Raw genomic sequence first — 8591 nt, 5'->3', positions numbered from 1 at the left:
TTTCTATCGTTCTATTATATTACACTTCCTCCACTTGACTGACAATCGTCGGAGGTTTGAACAATAAATGTCGCATCAAAAACAACTATATTTTATTTCCACGAGCATTCATAAAATGGTATTTTCACCATTTTCATCTTTTTTTCTACGGTAAGAGATTCCATTTATTATTATCAACGATAATGAAACCTTTGTAAAAATGACTGAAAAAAACATTGCCCGATCTTACTTGTAGTTATGTCGCCATCCATGGCTTAACATATCAGTAAACGAGAAGGGTATTATTCAATATGTTGTTGATGTGTAGTTGACACATCATGAGGGTCAACAATAATAGATTTGACCACTGTGAACCTATTTAACCAACTACATTTCTGATCGCCACTGAATTTACATAGTAAAATTCACATATGCAAAAAAGTAATCGATTTTCATATTCATATTTTATAAACAATGCGCGCCCGCTGCGAATAAGCTATTAATTAATTAATTATATAACGGTTTTGACCTATTTAATTATGTCATTCGTTGAAAATGTTGCTTTTTATGATTAATTTTTTAAGCCGTTTCAAAGATAAAAGAACACAACGGACAAACATCTTGAAAAAGTTTATATAATCCCGAAAGTAGGCATTGACAGCTGCAAAAGAAATGTTGCCGCAACAACAACTGCGTTTCCTCACAAGAAAATACACAAAGGGACGACCACGTTCTTATCAATCGCCGAAAGAAAAAGCTGCATAACCGACGTGCGCAGTCTAAGAGAACCCAATTGCGACAGTGATCTCTATTTAGTAAGGGTAATATTACGCCATAAACTCTCGAACGTGGTCAAAATCAAAGGAGTTAAGAGAAAAGAAGTAAGGAAGGGCTAAGTTCGGATATAACTGACCATTTTATACTCTTGCAAAGTCAAATGGTATACTCGTTTGAGATTTCTTTGTCGATTGACCGATATTTTCGGTAGAAGGTCAACTATAGGCACTGGGGTCCGCATATTCAGTATCTAGGGGCTTTAACAGTTTTGGTTCGATTTAGACAATTTTTGGTCACAAGGGGGCATACTTTAAACGTATTATTCACGCAAAGTTTTACCCCGATATAATCATTGTTGCTTGATGTGCATAGTGGAAAGTGAAAGAATCAGATGGAATTTGAAATGGTGTTACATGGGTATGGGTACAATGGGATTTTTCCCATTTTCGCACTATAACATATATATATGACAAGAATGTTATGTACCGAATTTGGTTGAAATCGGTTAAGCAGATCCCAAGATATGGGTTTTCACCTAAAAGTGGGCGGCGTCACGCCCACTGACTAATTTTGAACGCGGCTCCTATAAAGTCATCTCATACCATCCTAGAGATAAAATTTATGATGATGGATGTTAAAACTGAAGAAAGAAAGAGCTGACCCGAGCCGCGGAAGAATTATACATTGAAAGAAGGCGTATAGCGACCAAAGTGTGTCAGCAAAAGAAAAGAGAAGCATTGAAGAAAGAGCTGGAAACCCTGTGTACAGATTTTAACGAAAAACCACCCCGAAAATTTTATAGAAAAATTAAAGTAGAAAAACGAGGATTTCATTCAACCGAGGGTAAACTTATGTAAAAACAAAAATGGCGAAATGCTTACAGATAAGAAGAAAATAGTAGAGAGAAAATAGTAGAGAGATGAGCTGAACACTTCAAAGCGCTGTTGAATGCTGGCAGGTTTAATTTTAAAAAATGAAAAAGTTCAAGTCATCTGGGGAGGATAATATAACAACTAAACTTATAAAAAACGCAAGCATCCTGTTCATTGAAAGAATTAATCACCAGACAACGATTAAAATATAGCAATAATAATACGTATTCTCAAAAAAATTTCCCTTTTCAACACGGTATATAAAATATTTCCGAATATTGTGAACAGAAGAGTCATAAACCTTGCAGACAAAGTGCTCCCTGAGTATCAATGAAATTTTTGACCTCAAACAGTCCATGGAGAAATGTTATGAGCCCAGTACTGATTTACATAAGCTATTTATTGATTTCAATTATCATTAATAGGTTGACTATCAATGCAACCTTTCGGAAAAACAAAATACCAGAAAAACTTAATAGAACTGTAATGATGTCCTTACGCAAAGTCGTTCAAAAGTAATGATACTACTTACTGTCTGTCCGAATCCTTCAGAATTAAGTCTGGAGTAAGACAAGCAGATAGGCTATCATCTACAATACTCAACATAATGATGTGTTGTGCCATTAATGAAATACATACGTGACGCAAAAAGAACTGGACACATATTAAATAGAACTACGCAAATATTTGCATACGCGGACGACATCGCGATATTCAGCAAAAACATCCACGCCCTGTCCAAAACGTTCGCTGATATTGAAGTGGCAGCTGCCCAAATTGGTCTAAAAACAATGAAGATAAAACTAAATATATGATGACATTCCGAAAAAATAAAGCAGCACCAAGAGTGAAAATTGACCAACACGCATTCGAAACTGTAAAAGTCTTTACTTATCTGAGCTTCGAACTCAGTAGCGATAATTTAACAAGCCTTAGTATCGAAGATAGAATACAAGCCGCCAATAGGTCATACGCGTCCCTAATGAAACTGTTTAAATCAAAGTTACTCAATAAGCAATATACATTTGCCCTATACAAAACCATCATTCTACCAGTTCTATTCAGGGGCAGAACCATGGACGCTAGTCGAAAAGGGCAAAGCCAAACTGCAAGTCTTCGAAGGTAAGGTCCTAAGAAAAATATTTGAAACAATAAAAGATAATGGCGAGTAGCGTATAAGATGGATAGTCAGTCGACGGGCTTCTTTCAAGGGCAAGCTTTAAGCAAATCGAAAAATCAAAAATGTATATTAACATGGAACAAACCCAAAAATAATCCGGCTTCGTTATTTCGAGCACTTAATTGTATAAAACCGATACTGGAGACTTGTGTAATGTAATATTCTGACTCGCTTAATATTTCACTACACAGTACTTACACCTTTTGTGCGTGTTGTATATTCTAACTGCTGGTGTTAGGTGGAAGTGTTGGCGCGATGCCTCCATTAAAATTCCACACCACGCCCGTGAACACAAAGCAATTACGACTTGACAGTTGGCTGTGTGATTTTTGACAGCCTGTTGGCTACCATAATACCAAAAATAACTTATTAACTGCATATATTAACATTTGATTTGAAATGACTCTCGGTATTGAGAGTCGCGCATGCGCAGCGCCAATGAATTGGTACGCGTACTGCACCAACAAGGAGCACCGTACTGTGTAAGTGCACGAATGTGAGTTGCTAACTGTCCAAACGGCGAAACAGCCAAGCGAGCAGACAATCGGGCGGCCATGCATTTGCCGCATCGATCGCTTAACTGTCAAGTGAGTGGGGTGCGTGAAGAGGCGTGTCGCAGCTGTGTGTGTGCCTGGGCAAGCGCTTTGAATCCCAAATGGAATATGGAGAATCAATTGGTGTTTATATTTCTAAGATTTACACTCTTATACTTGTTCGCAGACACTATACGATTGACATTTCGTGTAAACATACTAATTTCGAAAATTTTCTTTGGCTCGATGGAACCTTTTCATTATCCAGTCGATGAGTCGGCTGAATGCAAGTGGCAGCATTTTTAGAGTTTGTTTGTTTAATTGGTTATTGTTGCTGTTATTGTTGTTGTTGTAGGGGCACGTCTGCGCTGTTAATGCGTTTCATTTGATTATCGCCAACAAAATTTTAATTAACCCATTCACGCTGCTCGTCGCTGCTGTCAACGCGATGTCTGCAGCGACACTTTGAGGTGCTCAATATGGACTCTACGTTGACTTAGGGGTTTCGGAGAGTTGATGTGCGTTGCATTATTCTAAGAATCTTTTAATATACGATTTATGGTCATTTAAAGCGATAAAGGCAATAAAAATCCGAACGATTATGATTGCATTAGAAAATGTCACTTGATTGTCTACGAAATCTGTTTGTAGGTAAAACAATGTCCATATTTGCATTAGCTATATACATGTACAAGTATGTATGTGCATACAATTATTAAGAACGTTGTTGGTTAGAAATTTTTTTCAAAGCGCAGAGAAAGGAGCTTAGTATTCATAGCAGTCGCCTCTCATCGGCCAATAACACACATCTGGACATGTTTTTACCACAAAAAGCTTTAAATAAAATAGCGCAGCTCTAAGCTGGCGAATCACCTAAGTGCGTATACGCCAAAAGGGAAAATAAATGGAATAGAATACGATTTGAATTATCTACACATTTTTCTGGTGTCCTTCTAGTAATGACATTTTTGAGTAAAATACACCTCTTTTGGACCGATCTGGCAACCAAAAACCGTTTATTCTCTTCTTCTAGTTCTAATCGCATAGCAAACTTGGAACGCTCTTGCGGCGTTTTTATGACCTGGTAGCTGTCACCTCAAGTAGCTACCATTGCAAACCGCTACGCAGAGTGGCCACAGAACCTGTCACATGATTTATGCATCCGCAATAAAAAGGCAACACACCTATGATTTTCAATAAACCATTTACCGAACTTCACTGTACAAATTCCAGCGCAATTAAATTATTGTAAATGAAAAATGGTGTTCCTTTGGTAAACGCGTTTTTAAATCATTATTAAAAGTGCCACCTCTATTTATAACAACAATGCATTTATAACAATTTTTTGGTTTTATGGACAATTTCGACTATTTGATTTACGATGTGCAATTAAAAGTGCATTGGCGTATTCAGAACTTAGAATTACTAATTGATATGCTTCTACATACATACAAATAAGCATATTGGTATGTATATAATGCCACTTGATTGTGTGTATGTGTATGAAAATGGCGGTATCTCAAAGGGGTGTCATTTAGGTGGATATGCAGCGCTTCGAAACGTCCATGTCCGTCATGACAGTGGCCCACCATTTTTGGACACCGAAACAACAACATATTCCGTCGATAAATGAATTTGTGAACTTTGGTTGATGTAAAATGGTTGAAAATTGTTACGAGAGTTTTATGCTTTTTTGCTTATTTACCTTTTAATTTTTCATTCGGCTTTAATGTTTTGTAGTGATAAAAGTATTTCTTTGAAGATGGTGCATACCACATGTCGAGGTTGAACATGTTTGATTTGGGCCACACCTAGTTGTTTTAAAAGTTTTTTAGTATTTGAAAGTGTTTACCAAAATAAAATGACAAATATATAATTATATTTATTTTATTAGTGTCATTTCTTGTGCCACTTGATTGGGAAACGTGCTCTAAGAACTCTGATTAGTGAGCAATTTATGCCAAAGAAGCTTTGAGGCTGTTGCCATTTTAAGACTCGTGTGACTCATCGCTTCCGGAATACTACTTATATGTACATAGTATACACTTAAATATAAGTACATGTATGTGTTTTATATACAAATCATTACGAAAATTGTTGGATATCTTCAAGAATGCGGAGAAAAGGAGCCTAGAAACTAGGTGGTCAGATAAGCTAAGGGCGAAGTAGTCTTACGCTTGCACGTACCATTGTATAAGCAAATTTTTGACATTCAACCACATCTTGATTTCACTGCACGATTTCTTTTTCAAAAACAAATATCGAATTTTTCAAAAATCCACAGACATAACCGCTTCTATACCTACCCAAAACTAATATCCGATTGTAGACCAACATTATCACATTTCCTCTTTGAGCTTTACTGTGTACATATAAAGCCAAGTTAATTTAAACTTTAATAACCATGCCCTCATGCCTTGGCACTTTGACAGACAACGTGCAGTTGTTTTGAGGCAATAACAATACAGAATTCCTCCCATAAACAAATGAGAATTTCACAAAAATTGCATTTCACTATCGGCACTTAAAATGCACATGAATAAAACAGAATATGTATGTTGGCATTTGCCACAAGGGTCCTGGTGCCATTAAACGCAGCCACTCAATTTATGATCAAATAATAAGCCACGATTATAGAAAATTCAATTTTCCCTCACATTACTGCACTATTCGCACCTAATTATTTTATTCGAAAGGATGAACTGCACATTTTCGTATGTACATAGGCGACAGCGTATGGCAGTTTCGGCCGCACTACCAGCCATTTGCCTAAGTGCAACTTTCAACACTTGGCACAATTACGCCGGCCAATTGCAGTCCGATGTTATGGAATGGATTGGCGCATTAATGTAGGAAAATTGTGACTGCGGCACATGAAAATATTCATCAACCAGAAAAACATGAAAAATATTAATTGACTTACAAGTCAAAATATTTAACATGCAACGTGCCACAATGCGTATACCGCACCCGTGGATTAAGTGGCTTGTAAAATATGGGCACCGCAATTGATTATGTACATGCATACATATGTATTGCATGCTTAGTGTGTGCCGTTGACTGCAAAGTGGGGGTGTTGACAAATGCCTGCCACAGCGCTACTTGAATGCACACAACGAACTGCATTTGCCTATGGCTCTGTAAATGTGCCAGTGTTGGCTCTATGTGGTGAGGTGATTTGTAAAACTAAGCATAAAAAATTAACACTATGACTAAGGAAAGATAATGTGAAATATTAATAAAGTAAAAAATGTTACGTTCCTTACATGCCACATGTATAAGGCTAAGCCAATGTGGCGCCACCAGCTAGTACTCGTACATACTTGTATGCATGTGTGGTGAGAGTTGCAGCTGCTGTTAATTCCTTTCCTGGCATGTTCGCTGCGACGACTAATGCAGTGCGCCACCTCGTACTCGACTCTCCTCCTGTGCCTTCCTTCGCTCTGTTATGCGTACTTATGTCCGCGTGTATGTAAATATATAAGCACACGTGAACATCTTCACATCCATCAGCGCCAACGACTAGCACACCGCAATTACAGTTTCACTCTTCTCCTGCGTTTCGTAGAAATTATTGGCAGTCATAATTGCCGGCTGGCGATGGCGAGCTGATGAGTGAATAAATTAATGAGCAACGATTTGTCTGCTTCAAATTGTTATTGCATTGAGTATGATTTTTTCAAAGCATAGGGACATGCGTGTGAATGTGCCTCGTAATATATTACATAGCAACCCTGAACAGTTAGTGGACCAAGGCCCATTTGTGGAATATTGGATACCCCATTGATCACAGGGAATCTTGGACAGCTTGTATATAGTTCTATCTTGGTCATCACAATGCTTATTGGACCTTTTACTTTATATAATATAAAATTTTGGACTCTTTCCATCCACTTGACAGAGGTCGAGGAAAATATGTAACCGTGAATTTTAGAAATATATTTCCGACGGGAACAAAATGCATATTGAATAGAAATAATAAATATATATATTGCAGTTCAGTGCCAAACATATTTTTAAACATTTTTGCAAGAAAAATAAGGAGAATAAAACTTTATATTTTATACTTTATTATAAAACTTTGTTCTAAATCTACAGCAATCAAGAGTGCTTAATTCTGGTGCAGCCTAATATTGGAATGGTCTCGAAATTCTGCTGAACTGAAAGTATATGAAGTATTTCTCGGAGTTTACAACACTTTATACACTTAGTATTTATAAGAAAATTTATATTCTTTGATTTATACTATTTTTTGTACATTATTAGATTATGCTAGTGATAATCTTAACTTTGCACATCAGAAACGACCCTTTCCTCTTAAGCGATGAACCATAATCGCAACACCTAGGTTAGGTTGGGAGGTCGATCCTAATAAGCCGTGGCGCGGTGCCCATTGGACAGTGTCCTGTGCGAACTCCTGCGATAGCGGCGAGATGAACTTTACTCAAGGCGAGAAGTTCAGCAGACCTCTTGCGTTCCACTCTCCGCCAGAAGGATCTCGCGGTCCACGCGATCCCATTCCGATGAGAGCGGAGTAAGAATGCTCCCCTGGTTAGCTCATCGGCTTTGTAGTTGCCAGCGATTGCTCTGTGACCTGGCACCCAAAAGAGCCTGATGTTGAAGTAGCTATATACTATTTTTAGTGAAGACAGTGACTCCTTGACAAGCTTTGAATGCCCGGTTCGCGCGCTCAGATGCCCACTTCTCTAGACGAGGCTATACTTCGTAGCAGTACGTCTACCGCCCCCTTGATAGCAGTCACTTCCGCCTGAAAAACACTACAGCGGTCTGGAAGCCTAAATCAAAGATTGACGGAGAGCTCCTTATAAATAACCCCCCTCCAACCTTCCTTACTAGCTTCGACCGATCAGTGAAAAAGCTCACCGCGCCTCTTCTCCAGCCTTCCATTCACATCTTCCTCATCGGAATATGAGCAGAGAAAAAGCCGTGTCGAATGGCCTCTGTGACATAATGATCCAAATTTTCAGGAATGCAACTGAAGTAGGAGAGAATTTCGGCGTGTTCTTGTTCAAACCTCTTCAAAAACCCACAAACAATGAAGACGTGAACTCCCGAAAGAGGGGAGAGGCACTTTTGGGATCTTATACCTCTTAGCAAATAAAAACATTTCGGTTTTACTTGGGTTGACGGCTAGGCCGCTTCTATTCGCCCAGTTGGATACCACGTTAGGCCCTTCGGTTAGCTCGTAGACGATATTTAGGAATTTTCCCTTAATCATATCAACCAAAT

This window comes from Bactrocera oleae, chromosome 2 (assembly GCF_042242935.1).
Source record: "Bactrocera oleae isolate idBacOlea1 chromosome 2, idBacOlea1, whole genome shotgun sequence".
Classification (NCBI taxonomy): Eukaryota; Metazoa; Arthropoda; class Insecta; order Diptera; family Tephritidae; genus Bactrocera; species Bactrocera oleae.
Note: the sequence above shows the minus strand (reverse complement) of the source record.